The sequence below is a fragment of the Phycodurus eques genome, chromosome 5 (genome assembly GCF_024500275.1).
Source record: "Phycodurus eques isolate BA_2022a chromosome 5, UOR_Pequ_1.1, whole genome shotgun sequence".
Lineage (NCBI taxonomy): Eukaryota > Metazoa > Chordata > Actinopteri > Syngnathiformes > Syngnathidae > Phycodurus > Phycodurus eques.
The window spans coordinates 24,787,612-24,803,208 of record NC_084529.1 but is presented as its reverse complement, the minus strand read 5'-3'; the positions used below and the strand labels follow the sequence as shown (position 1 = coordinate 24,803,208).

At 39.7% G+C, this 15,597-nt stretch overlaps 1 long non-coding RNA gene across 1 annotated transcript in view; it reads right to left on the bottom strand.

Annotated features, from left to right (window-relative positions):
* LOC133402378 (uncharacterized) overlaps positions 1-15,597 on the bottom strand; it is a 96,128-nt gene that overhangs the window by 23,063 nt on the left and 57,468 nt on the right. The gene's annotated exons all lie outside the window — the stretch shown is intronic.

Sequence of the window (15,597 nt, the reverse complement as noted above, 5' to 3'; positions counted from 1 at the left end):
AATACTGGGAGAATATAGTCTGGTCGGATTAGAGCAAAATTGAACTCTCTGGATGCCATAATGCACAGCACGTTTGGAGGAGAAATAGCACTGCACATCACCCTAAAAACACCATAACAACAGTGAAGTTCAATTGTGGTAACATGATGATGTAGGGCTGCTTTTCAGCAAATGGTAATGGTAAACTTCACATTATTGAAGGAAGGACGTCAAGACATTCTTGACAGAAATCTGCTGCCATCTACGAGGCTGATGAAAATGAAACAAAGGTGGACATTTCAGCAGGATAATGATTCAAAACATACTGCCAAGGAAACTCAATTGGTTTCAAAGAAGAAAAAAAATAAAGCTGCTAAAATGGCCCAGCCAATCACCTGACTTGAATCCAATCGAAAATCTATGGAAAGAACTGAAACTCAAGGTCCATAAAAGAAGCTCACGGAACCTTGAATATTTGAAGACTGTTTGTGTGGAGGAATGGGTCAAAATCACACCAGAGCAATGCATGCGACTAGCTTATCCATACAGGAGGCGTCTTGAAGATGTCATTGCAAACAAAGGTGTTTGTGTTCGATACTTTTTCCCTGTGTCATTACACATTATTACACACAACTTAATTTCTGAGATTGTTTGTTCTACTTTCTTTGAATGTATGGATTACTTGGGGTTTTCACAACATCTGGTGAAGGTTTAATGTCAATAGCACCTTTGGAAATATATTTAATGAGAAAAATGGTGACGTCTTAGATATTTATTTCAGCCGCTGTATGCATGACTTTCACTTTTTGAATTAAACTAATTTAACTACTGAACTACATTGACTTTTACGTTATATTAAAGTTTATTGAGAGGCATGTGTACATACATACTTGTATGTGTGTAAAACAACAAGAATGAATCATATTAAGTCAATTCTATAGTACCAATATTTAAGACGTTCACAGTCGTTTGGAAAAGTTTCATCATCATTTGGTTTGTTGCTTTAACATAAAATTTATGGGAAACAAAATTGTCATGGCCAAGTTTAGATATGCATATAATAACATTTAACAATACTGTATATTTCTTTTTAGAGTAAAATTAGAAAACAGACAAAGACAATACAAGTATTAAAGGCCAAAGTAGCAAAAATATTTTTACAGTTACACTTATAATTACATTAACAATTCACAATACAAAAAAGCTACAAAAAAATTTGAACTCCTAAAATAAATTGTTTTCCATGCTATTCTAATTCATTCAGATACACTTGTAATTACAACACTCGTAATCAATGTATTAGTCAGAAAAACAGTATTAACATCCTCCTGTGGATGCAAAAGCCAATTAGTAAGATCCGCTGTTGCTGAATATCTTAATGCCCCTGTAAGTATAACAAGATAGGGTATGGAGCTGCGTAAACATTGCTTTTTTCTCCGCCTCCACAGTGCTTCCAAAAAAAATAAAAAATCCTACTCAGATTGCAATAATACACAATTACAATCCCCCCAAAAATAATTGGCCTTTGTTGAGTGAGATCATACTGCTTGTAGCCCCTTCTATAACAGGATGCCTTTTCGAGTAAGCGGCAAATGAGGCCATGTCAAAACGACAGGCCAACGGAGAGGTTGGAGAAGACGTCAAATCAACAGCAGTCCGACAAGATCTTATTATCAGTGACACTGTACAGGTGACCTCAGCCAAAAGCCCGTGGCACTGTAGAAGTTTAAGGTGATGCTTGATTCATTAGAGCTTGTGTCTGGGCCGAGGTGATGGCACCCTCGTTGTCCTGAGAGGGGTGAAAACCGGGATGTCTTTTCTTCCTGTCAACACTGTGTCGCTGTAATTTCTTTTTCCCGACACCCCAGTCTTGACACCTGGAAAGGTTTGACCGAACTTGGTGGCAAGAGATCATAGGAGAGTCCTATTTAAAGGGAGTGGTTGACACTGTTGACATTTCATTCTCTACTCTCTCTCTCTGTGGCTTCCACTTTTTTTCCTCACCGCAGTATTAAAAAAAGGTAGACAAGTTGTTCATTGTTTGAAAGGGCAGATATGGATCAGTCATAACTCTGATATTCTTTAAGAATTAAGCCAGACATTAACACTGCCATCTGCATGTTTGAATGTGATCACAGATGGCTTAGGGAGTTGTAGATAATAAAATATCTCAGTCCGTTAAATTAAAGATGCAATCTTGCGCACATCATTAGCAACGCGGAGAGGCAGATTTATTTAGGCAATTTTGGCGATTATAGCCACACTAAAGTCACAACTAACTAATGATCACAATGCGCTTTTTATTGTCTTGTTGGCGTGTTGAAGTATTTACAGTATGAAGTCACCCATTATACACCCTGGGAACATAATAGCTGCCAATGAACATGCAGTGCTAATAATGTAATGAGCCCCTCCCTGAGGGAGCTGATCTCCTCATCTGGGTCACTGAGAGTATTAAAAGGGTTAAGGGTGCACAGTAAATTTATTGCAGGTCTTCCAGCACCAATAGGCCAGAGCACTAATGGATGACCTTGGGTTTTGGCCATTTCAGACTTGAGGAGATCATGTCTCACCACCTCCCTGCCACTGGGATGACCCCAGCCCTCTCTGCCCCTGGTCTCAACCTTTAACTCACTGATCTGTGACCAAATTATTAAGCAGACACCTGCTTTCCGGTGTATGGTCATGGCAAGGGGGGTTGGAGGACTCACTCTGTCTGCGTGCGCTAATTTGATGGAGATGTGTGCTGTGACACCATACATCCCACTAAAGAGAAACCCATCTGTTCCCAACAGTGTAACTTTCATTGACACTGAATCATCTGGTTAATGTTTACATGGAAGAGGCAGGACTCTGTACTCCCATATTATCAGCATTTAAACACTAATGATTTACAGTGCACTCATTCTCCAATGAAAAACGACAAAAAATGATTTTGATTCATGTTTTGGGAATAAAAAGGAAAAAATAAATCGTTCAATCGTTAAACAAAATTGTCATGGCCAAGTTTAGATATTTGGGTGGGAGCACCCATACTTTCATGTTGTCATTTTACTATTACAATTGTATGTATTATATTATATATTTGCAATACAGCAAATCAGCTTCTTTTTACAAAAAAATAAAAATGCTTGCCTTAATTTCATATTTATACATAATTTACACTTTCTAAAAGTATAGTTATGTTAAAAAAAAAAGTGTAAGGGGAAGTCACACTACATACCAATTACTTTTGCCTTATATACAACAATTCTAATTTAAACAAATTCAAACTAAAAATGTTTTTATTTTTTCGGCATAAAATCAAATGACCCATTTCATGAATATACGTGCGTGTGTGTGTGTATGTGGGGGTGGGGGTGGATAAGGTACTACGTTTCGAATTCTGTTGGTATGACAGTTTTTAAGTAGTGTTTTTATTATACTGTATAAAGGTGCCATTAAGGTAAAGCTACGAAATTTGCATTGCTCTACCATCTGCAAATTCAAATTTAAACCCTTGCTTTTGATTTAAGGTAGTTAGTTCCATGATAATATTACTGCATCATCAGAATGTGACATATATATATATATATATATTTTTTTTTTCAACATAGTTAATTTTCTTATTATGCAATGGCTTCTGGGTGACCTTGTGTGGGGGTCACAGACAATCAGAGGGAGAGGAAGACTGTCTCCACCACCATTTTCTTTCAGGCAAAATAAAACATGTTTGAATTCCCTACCTAGGCACAAGCCATGCCTCTGAGATATTCTAGTGGCTGCAGACAAAGCATGAAGTCTTCTTCCAAAATGCAAGCTGTGTGGTCTTTGTGATAGCCCCATTACAGCATGAAGGACTCTTACTTTGGGCTGCATGTCTGTGTGTTTACTTGTATGGATAACTGTACTTTCCAGAGGGGGGGGGGGGAAGAGATCTTAAGAGGAAGTCTTTGAATGCAGGACATTGGAGCTGTCGCGCTTAATCTCCCCCCACGGCTTTACAAGCGGCTGTGGATTTAGGAGTTGGCATCCTAACTGACCAGTGCTGTTTGATTAGATAACAGGGGATCTACTGCAGGCATCAGTGGTCTACCGTGCTGAAATGAAACACTTTGCTGTCTACCCAACCTGCTTAAAACACGATGGGGGTGATTCTTCAGCAGTCTGAAAAGTGACAGGCTGCCAAGCTGCATCCCACCCGAGCGATTCCACCACGGCGACGCTGTGACGGGGACTTTACCGGACTTGTAGCAGATGTTAGGAATTAGCAGTCTCTGTTGGCTGCTGCGGGGCGTACCCAGCAGTTCTCTATGAAAGTCGGAAAAGTGGGATTGTCGCGCTGACAAGATGCCAAACGGGCACAGAATACAGGCAAACCTCTGGTCCGGAAGTTAATTCGTTCCGAGGCTCAGTTCACCGAACAAAGTAATTATAGCTAGAAATAAACCAACCCTTCATTGCCTATTTGATCTGAAGAATACTAGAAAGGGTTAGCTTTCGCCAAACCAAACTGTGTCCCATGTTTAGAGACACCATTCTATGTTAAGCTACTATTGCCATCTTCTTTTCAACAGTAGTATGATTAGGCTTCCTAAATGCACAATTACTTACACTTTTCACTTAATGGGGTGCCTGCGTGAGTTTTCTCCGGGTACTCCGGTTTCCTCCCACATCCCAAAAACATGCATGGTAGGTTGATTGAAGACACTAAATTGCACATAGGTATGAATGTCAGTGTGAATCGTTGTTTGTTTATACAGTGGGTACGGAAAGTATTCAGACCCCCTCGTTATATTGCAGCCATTTGCTAAAATCATTTAAGTTAATTTTTTTCCACATTAATGTACACACAGCACCCCATATTGACAGAAAAAAAACAGAATTGTTGTATATAAAAAAAAAAACTGAATATCACACAGCCATTAAGTATTCTGACCCTTTGGCTCAGTATTTAGTAGATGCACTCTTTTGAGCTAATACAGCCATGAGTCTTTTTGGGAATTATGAAACAAGTTTCTCACACCTTGATTTGGGGATCATCTTCCATTCCTCCTTGCAGATCCTCTCCAGTTCTGTCAGGTTGGATGGTGAATGTTGGTGGGGAGCCATTTTCAGGTCTTTCCAGAGATGCTCAATTAGGGTTTAACTCAGGGCTCTGGCTGGGCCATTCAAAAAGACTCACGGAGTTGTTCTGAAGCTACTCCTTCGGTATTTTAGCTGTGTGCTTATCGTCATTGTCTTTTTTTAATGTGAACCTTCGGCCCAGTCTGAGGTTCTGAGCACTCTGGAGAAGATTTTCGTCCAGGATATTCCTGTACTTGGCCGCCTTCATCTTTTCTTCGATTGCAACCAGTCGTCCTGTCCCTGCAGCTGAAAAACACACCCACAGCATGATGCTGGCACCAAGATGCTTCACTGTTGGGACTGTATGGGACAGGTGATGCGCAGTGCCTGGTTTTCTCCACACATGCCACTTAGAATTAATTAACAATTTCTACCTTTGTCTCATCAGACCAGGAAATCGTATTTTTCATCACCTTGGAGTCCTTCAGGTGTTTTTTTTTTTTTTTTTAGCAAACTCCATGCGGGCTTTCATGCATCTTGCACTGAGGAGAGGCTTCCGTCGGACCACTCTGCCATAAAGCCCCGACTGGTGGAGGGCTGCAGTGATGGTTGACTTTCTAGAACTTTCTCCCATCTCCTGACTGCATCTCTGGAGCTCAGCCACAGTGATCTTTGGGTTCTTCTCCACCTCTCTCACCAAGGCTCTTCTCCCGCAATTGCTCAGTTTGGCCAGACGGCTAGCTCTAGGAAGGGTTCTGATCGTCCCAAACGTCTTCCATTTCAGGATTATGGAAGCCACTGTGCTCTTAGGAACATTAAGTGGAGCAGAATATTTTTTTGTAACCTTGGCCAGATCTGTGGCTTGCCACAATTCTGTTTCTGAGCTCTTCAGGCAGTTCCCTTGACCTCATGATTCCCATTTGCTCTGACATGCACTGTGAGTTGTAAGGTCTTATATAGACAGGGGTGTGGCTTTCCTAATCAAGTCCAATCAGTATAATCAAACACAGCTGGACTCCAATGAAGGTGTAGAACCATCTCAAGGATGATCAGAAGAAATGGACTGCACCCAAGTTAAATATATGAGTGTCAAAGCAAAGGGTCTGAATACCTACGGCTGTGTGATAGTTCAGTTTTTCTTTTTTAATAAATCAGCAAAAACTTTTAATGTGCCCTGCGATTGGCTGGCGACCAGTTCAGGGTGTACCCCGCGTCTCGCCCGACGATAGCTGGGATAGGCTCCAGCATGCCTGCGACCCTCGTGAAGATAACCGGTACAGAAAATGGATGGATGGATGTTTAAGCAGACACGAACACATAACATTCATTACCACATTATTAAAAAAAGCAATGGCAATTTGATTTAATATATAATACATTAAATTACATTAAATCTTTGTTTGAAAAACTGTTCTACTAGGCTATAAATATAAAACAATCAAATGTAAAAGAGTAAGGGGTAACTGAGTGTGCTGTCTTCTGGCGCGTGACCTCGTCTTCTTATGTCGCTGCACAAATTCCCTCATTGCTCACCATTCATAACATCGAAACTTTGCCTGTCGGTACAGTCATAAACCAAAGACGCCTTGTAGTCTTAAGGGAGAACTAAACCCAAGATGTCAAAAAAAATGTATATTTGAAATGTGCATATCTGCTTTATCAGCTGTGGTTTATTGAAATCTACAAAGTATTTATTAAAAAAAAATACATTTAAAACACAGCAAATGCAAATTTTAAGTCATGCCCGCTTTATTTACTAATAAAAAAGTAAATATTCAGCCACAACAAGCTACGCTCTCGACTGTCTCTCAGCCGACACAATTCAATAGCCCGCTGTATTAGCAGGCAAGGCACTATTTATGCTAGGACGGCACTTCCGGTCTGCAGCTGACAACGGTTTCCTCCTGTTACGTTGATGAATTATTAATTTAATTCTTATTTCACTAATGCAATATTAATCAGTAAATAAATACTAATTATAAAATATTAATTTGGGGGTTTAGGTCCCCCTTAGGTGATTGATTAGTGGGGATTGAAATTTAAATACATTTTATTGACTTAACCATGAGCAAAATTAACAATTGGTTAGGTTTTTAGCATCAGTGTAGCTCAACAGAATTACAGGTACCTCACAATAAATTAAGGGTTCATTGTAATATCAATCCTCTCAACGCTTTCTCACTGACTGGCCAAAGCAGGCTCGTCACGCTCCGGTGGATGCCGGGCCCTTTGTCTGCTAAAACGAAAGCTAGTGCATTGGGTTGGATGTCACATCAGATACAGAAATATTTGGGTGTGGCTGCACGGGAGCGAATAATGTGCTACAATGATATCTTTGATCATTGCCACAGCTCCCCAACATAGGGACTGTGTCGAGTGTGGTTATCATCAAGCCATTCCTATTCCCCCAGCACAAATCATTGTAAGGCTCCCTCATCCCCTGTACCAGGACGGGGTTTCAAAAGCTATTTCAGATGAAAAATAAGGTGCTTTTCTTCAATTTTCAAGCCATTTGTATCGGGGGTTAGTGTTGTTTACCTAGCCAGTACACTGGTATTTACATAGCTCTTTAAAGGAAAAAATGGCTGGGTATGATTTATGGACTGCACCAAGAGTGCAATTTTCTATGTCGAACACCTAATCTGAGAGGCCATGGAGAAAGGTCACATTGACCATACAAATAGCGTGGCCCTTGCACAGAGAGTGGGTGGATATTCATTCTCTTTAGGTCTGATTTATGATATGCAGAGCACACTGCGCTCCACATCTCCTTTGCTTCCAGACGTACACATATTGCCAACATAATAGAGAAAAGATGAAAAGGGAATAATAATTTCAAGTACTGACTTTGATAACACACCGGTTACACAACATACCTGTCGTAGACAATAACAGCTGACGTTATTCTGGTATTTGGTTTTCTTGGGCGTGTAAGCGATATATCAGAATGAACTGTGCTGCAAGCAGCAGATGATCCGCGTTGTTGCAATTAGACCCACCCAAGAAAATTAAATATAATAATAAATAAGTTAAATAGGAGACAAAGAGAAACTGAGAATGCAATGTTGTCAGGTGTTGGGATCAATGCCATGTTTCACAGTTGTAACCTTTAGCCTACCCCTTGACTCCACAGCGATATGATACTATGATGGAGACGGAGGGATATTTTCCCATACTTAGAGAACTCGATACAACCAGGAGACAATTTCTCTCCTCCTTGATTTCCCATATTCATCTTTCTGTTACTGAATTTGATCCGTACAACAGGAAAGAATACATTTTGTTTAATGTACGATTGCCTGAATAGTTTTTATTTCCAAGTAGTTAACCATTGTTTTAATTTATTATGCATTAAAAGGTGACACCGACAGTGTACCTTCATTAATATTAATCTCATTGTGTGGTACGGCTTCACAGCAAGGACGCCTCTTGTCTATCCTGCAGAGGAGACATTCCAAAAAGGTCAGCCAATTCACAGATTTATTAAAGCTAACAAAGGGCATCACAATCAAGATATCAATCGCTGGGTTGAAATGACAGAACTCAATGCCAATGCACTCAATGCTTATTCCAAGCCAACTGAGTGGGATACCATGCTGTTTCAAGAACTTGATGGGAATACTGAAGTAATGACAATCTTCAAGTTGAAGCCAAACAGGCTTTTCTATTTAATAAAATCATTGTTGTACAAAGAAATACCGTCTGCTTTGGTAGGTGACTGGTGGTTGTTGCTTGTTTTCCTCTGGCATCTTGACACATTTGCCTGGGAAAAGTATAGAATGTCAGTTTTGTCCCAGATTCCATTTCACGTCGGACATCATACACTCATAATTTACAGTGCACTCACTCCTTGTAGGACCAGACTAATTTATGTAGGAAGAAGTGGATCAAATTTAGTCCTTAATGACAACCCTCTGCTGACCTCTCCAGAGAAAACAAATGGAGCCCCAAGGTGATGCGCCAGTATGGCTAACTACTTGGGTGTCCTAGGGAAAGGAACAGATGCAGCCCTGAGGACCAGGAAGGGGTGAGGTGCAGGTCAAGGTCACCATACGCCAAGGTTAGGGTCAGATAAGCGCGGCTGGGCTCGGGCTCTTCACATGCCCGCGGGCCATAAAAGGGAGGTGTGGACACGCACTCGACAGCTTTGGCTCGAGTGTTATTCTAACAAGGGCCTGAGGGGCGGGTGAGGAAAGTGGGCACCGGGGTTCAGGACAGTCATATGCCTGTGTGGCATGCTTTCCACTGGAGGTTCTTTGAAACAAAACACTTGTTTACTCATCATTCAAGTGGCAAAGTGTTGCAGGAGGCTAAGAATAAACCTACGTAGGCTTTCAATTGTATTTACGGGCCACTGATGGAAAGTCGGATTCAACGATTCTAAACATTGAAACTTGAAACTTCCCTTGGCATTTACTGGGACTAAAGGAACCCCCGGATCCTTCTTTAGAGGTTCAGATAAGATCAGATATTGAATGGTACAGCGGGTCCCCTTGAAGATCAGTGATCCTCAACTGGTGGGTCACAGAGCCATTTTGGGTAGGTCGCGGACAGGTAGTAAAAATTCCAGGGGTTCTTCTGTTTAACACGGTACCGGCATACAACATTTCGAGGTTAGAGACGGATACAAAATATACGTTTTCATGAAGTACAAAAGGCATGCTCAGTTAGCACTCAATTTGCTGTTTTTTATTGGATTGTTTTATTTTTATGGCCTATAAATGTTTTCATACAAATATTTATTGTAATTATGAATATAATCCTGCATTAGCATAAATTTGTGATAAACTATGGCAGGGGTCTGCCACCCATGGGTCTGGACTTGCGTGTGGTCCTTTCATCCTTCTGGTGTGGCTCTTGATGGGATGTATCATTTTTTTATTTTAATTTTTTTCTTGATCACCACCATAGGAGCAGTAAAATATAGTGGATTCCAACTTGGAGTTACCTTTTATTTTAAAAATAACATTATTTTGACAGGCATGCATCAGAAACGTTAATTGGTTTCTCACACAACTTCCAGCAGCATTTAAACAGCCTAAGTTGCCATTGCATAATAAACCAGACTCTTAACTGTTTGCTACGCTGTTCGCCATGGTCTACATTCTTTGTTCCCTAGAAAGAAGACTGATATTGTCCATTTTGGATGCAAGTCTGTTTATGACAACACAAAATGTTCAATAAATGCTTGTTCATGAAACAGTTTGGAAAAATATAATTTGTATTTACATTTGCATGAGTTGTCAATAAGGCCTATGAAAATGTTCAAGATGAATGTTTCCGTAAACCTTTTCGTAAGGGTTTTAAAATGTAACAGAAATAATCTTTTTGCTGCGGCATTTTTTTCCTAAAACGACAATGCATATTTACATAATATCTGGTCTGACTATAGGTACTGTATATAATGTTATGTTGGAAACAAAAGGATTTACCTCTAATTGGAAAACTCTGAATAAATGACGAGGTTATTTTTTTTAAGACCAGGAAATGTCAGCCTGCGCCATTAGTTAAGGCGGGAGATCCCATGGTATTTGGAGGGAATAAATTAGTCCAAGCACATTTATTTGGACTTAATTAATAAGATAACCTAAGTGATTTATTTGATTCCCTAGACTGTGTGGCGCAATAATAAGCTACAGTATGCGGTACATTCGCTGAGTGGGACAACAGCAACACAGTGAGACAGCAATTACTGTCATATTCACGGGGAGGAGGATGCTAATGGGGAGATTCTCTGCGCCAGGATCAAATCAAATGTAAATGTATCCCAGTGCTTGTGTGGCTGTCTCTAATTAGCAGGCGCAGCAGAGTTTGATAAACTCTTAAAGATTGTGCTTCCTACGGTTGTCAGCTCATTACACGCATGTTCACGCTGTAAGCAGTGCGCATTTCATTCACTTTCTGTTTCCCTCAAGCCCTTCATTTTCCAGGGATGAGTGAGCTGTCACATATAGCGAGAATACCACAGAGAGAAGATTAAAGCAGGGACCTAAATAAGTCCTTCGCATATTTCAAAGGCCTGAGGAAAAATAGATGATGTTATCAACCTTGTTTACAATCCAGACTAATCAATCCAGTGTATCTGTGAATTCATAGCTCCCACGCACACAACACACCTTTCCCATAAAAGGAAGTGTACACCTGACAACCGCGTACACATTATACGTAAGTACAGCATCACACCGACAATAGCTTGCTTCAACAAGTTTCTCAGTGTGCAGCAATTCATTCAGTGTACTTTTTATTTTTCTTGTGTGCATGTTATCTGTTTTTTCAACTGACTGAGGAGAATTTTGCATTGCTGAATCCGAAAATGATATCCGTTTCTCTTCTTCAGGTCAGGTTTTTATGTCAAGTTGTTAACAGTTTATGAATCAAATGTTACAAACTTACTTACTGTAAATTGAATTGCAGACATTGACAAAAGTAAGTACCTGTAAATTGAATGTTACATCGTTATTGTTCAAAATTGAGGACATGAACCTCCGTTTATTTGAACCTCTAAAGTAAAATACTTGTACATGAAAACAAAAGCATATGCCCATAGTTCAAAATGTTGACCTGGTTGAGCAAAACCAATGTGATAATTGGATTCAGGACATCAGAATTTTCCTTAATCAGCTTAAGAAATCTTAGACAACAGATTTGCTGTTGACCAGTGTTATTAAGATCTATTAGAGAAAGAGGGCTTTGTGTAAGGAAAGTCAGTGAATATGTTCTAGTTATAAGAATGCAGTATCTTGACAATTAAAATATGACAATAACATAAAACAATAAGATGCCAATATTAAAAAAATATTTGTTGATTTTATTATAATGGCTTGCTTTGAAAAGCTGCTGAGTATATTGCACAAATGAAGACATTGAATGAACAACAACAAATTACAATTGTACGAAAACACAACATAATGGTATCAAAACATCATAAATACATCAAAGACAATTGCACACAATAAATAAATAAATAAAAAACATGTCCTCAGTTAGAAGCCTCCACTACAATTGACACTGTGCCCCAAAATAATTACAGGGGTATGTCCAAATAAACATCATACCTAAAAATAAATACCCGTTTCCCCCATGAAACCTAAACTGTAGTAATTATTATTATTAGTAATGTATTAATGGAAAATTGAGTAATTATTGGTTGTAATTACCTTTACTAATATTGATACCACTGTGTGAGATCCTTACCACAACACACATGGCCTGCAGAGCAGATGTCAACAGTGACAAAACACCATCACTATTACAAAAAAATGAAAGTGAAAGAGAATGAGAGTGAAGAGGGGACGAAGGGGCGAGGGAGAGAGAAAGAGAGAGAGAGAGAGAGAGAGAGAAAAAGAGAGAGAGAGATGACACCACAAAAGGTCACTCCTTTTTCTGTAGTCAATCATTGACATTTAAACACGACGTTTCAAACGTCACCGATAAAATGGTGACAGATAATGGCAAGCGGGCCGCCAACACCACCGTGCAATTACAACCGTAATGAGATGCAAAAATGCAAATGTCTTTGTGCGTGCCCGGACTCCCTTTTGTGGGGTGCGGCAGTCGTCTGTGGCGGGATGATAGATGCCACACTGTTGGTGGAAGACAGAATAGTGACATGTGGGAGTGTGGGAGCAAGCGAGGGACAGAACTGGGGCAAAATGTGCCACACGCGCTCTGCGTAAACAGTAAAAATCCAGAACTGAGCAGAGCATGACTGAATGTTCCCTGAAAATCCATACAGTTAAATTACTGTTACAGATACTGTATCATTTGACAAAAAAGAATGACACTGTACTCTTCAAGTAGCTGTAGATGGTAAAATATATTGGTTAATATAATATATTATATTGGATTTACAGTTCAGGTCCAAGACCCCAATTTCTATGTAATGCCTACATTAGATTTTGTTGACTGTTTATTTCCATATACGTTTCAAGTGACACATATCCAGAACATCCCGCTTGCGTAGCCACCCAAATTGCACATAACTCCACAAGCATCAATGCCAGGGCAGAGATAACACAGAAGTAAACAATAATACATAAAAACAGTAATACAAATATTCAGTGTAACATAGATTTAAGTTGGCCTGGGTTGACTTTTTACCTCACTGATTTCAATGAGGTAACTTCCATATTACTACACTGGCTGTTGTCTCCAATTACTTTGTTTAATGATGGACACGCCTTTGATGTAGCACATTTATACCATAATTGTCTTCTTTTCGCTGTAGGCTATTGGTGTCTTTAAATGTGTTTATTTGTTGTTGATGTGTTTATTTGTTTAGGCAAACGCGGGTCACCAAATGCTGTATTTCGATGACATCACGTTGACGGGGTATAGCCGATCTATGCGTTGACACTGCGAGGCCTGATACCGATTCCATTGTCTCCAATTCCACGTTTGTTTTCATTTACGTTGCCAAGACTCATTCAAATTACACTAGTTACTTGAGGAAAAAGATAATAAGCGATTAATTTTCCCCCACATTCAATCAAGGACAATTTGTTAAATGCCCATCCCTCATCAGGTGTAATGTTATGGTTTATTAATTTCCTACTTCTCAGAAATGGGTATATAAAGTTGAATTGAGTTCAAAATTGGTAAATGGTAACTGCTCACTTGTCTGCATTACAGTAAAAGCAAATGTGTTGATTAGGGTTTGAGTGAGAAATTTCCATTGAATGAGCACATTTTGGACATCTAGAATTTATGAAAAATGCTTGAAAACTTACCGCTTATTGTTTAAAATATTGTTTTTGTTATATATTTTATAAAGATTAAGACTAAATTGATGGTTAATTGCTCACTTACTCAATCAAGGAAAACAGTCCAATACCCATACCTTATTGGGACCTCTGAATCAGTTCATCAGTTGGGGGTTTAGCCAAAAATCTTTCATTGAATGAGAACATTTTAGCAATTTAAAATTAACAAAAATATTTTAATAAAATATCAATTAAGTGATGATTAATTTTACCTCACACTTAATTAAGGAAACTCTTTTGAACGCCTATCCCAAAACGGGACCTCCTATTAATGAATTATTCAATCTTGTTTAATGGTTGAATGTTACGCTTGACAAATTCTTGACTTGACTCAAATTTGGGTATGAAAACAGGACCAACTCCAACATTTATTTTTTTCCCCCCCAATTCTACTTCATTGACACGAGTTTAGTATATAAGGTACAGTGTATAGACCTCACATCTATGTGTCTCTGAGGAAAAAAAAAATAATTAAAAAAATCGCATAATAAGGAACTCTGGTACAAACTCCATACTTTGTAGGTTCATCCTCTTTTAGAAGTGCGGACCACCCTTCTCCATCGGGAGGTCTGATAAGAATGGAACACAAAACATGCTAGCAGTCATGCTGTTTGTTAGAGGCAATTAATTTCTCAGAGGCCTTCTTTCCATTCAAAGAGAGCTTTTGTGCTCTAAATCCCGCTATTGGGGAACGTCTCTTGTGCGGCGTAGGAGGCTCTGAGACAGAGCTGAGGATCGGCAAGGAGAGGGAGAAGCTTTGGGTGACAGATTATCTTGGGCCAGTTAAGCATGTAATTGCTCAAATGAGTTAAAATCCCTTCAAATAGCTGTCTTGGCACCTCATCGCACCACTTCATATCCTCAAATATTAGACAATTGACAAAGATGACCCTAAAAATGGTCCTCAGTAGTCAACTTCTAAGGCTTTGATTTATTTATTTATTTTTAAAATGTATTCACTGTATAGCTTTTCATTGTTAAAGAAGCCATATGATAGAAAATTTACTTTTTGCTTGAATAGAAATATTTTGGTCTCTGGAGTGCCTGCCCACCCATCAATTTTCACACCAAAGTAAACAGTTTTTTTGTGCAAAAATCTCTCTCTTAAGCAAGCTGTTTTGCAGAATTCATCCATCCATCCAGTTTCTGAGCCGCTTCTCCTCACTAGGGTCGCGGGCGTGCTGGAGCCTATCCCAGCTGTCATCGGGCAGGAGGCGGGATGCACCCTGAACTGGTTGCCAGCCAATCGCAGGGCACATACATACAAACAACCATCCGCACTCACATTCACACCTACGGGCAATTTAGAGTCTCCAATTAATGCATGTTTTTAGGATGTGGGAGGAAACCGGAGTGCCCGGAGAAAACCCACGCAGGCACGGGGAAAACATGCAAACTCCACACAGGCGGGGCCGGGGATTGAACCCGGGTCCTCAGGACAGTGAGGCTGATGCTCTAACCAGTCGGCCACCGTGCCGCCTGCAGAATTCATCCCTTCATAAAAAAAATTTTAAGGCACGAAGGATATCGAGTCTATCCCAACTGATTTTGGGCGAGATCCAGTGAGCAATCGACAGTAAATCACTGGGGCACATTTTGACAAACTTGCATTCAAACTCACATCATCATTTATGGACAGTTTGAAATCTTCAATGAACCTAATATGCATGTTATTGGAATGTGGGAGGAAGCAGGTGTACTCTGAAAAACCCCACGTAAGCACGTTAAGAACATGAAACTCCACACAGGAAGAGTACAGGTGGCTGTTGAAACGGCCTTGGGCAAGACACTGAACTTTAATTCGCTCCCA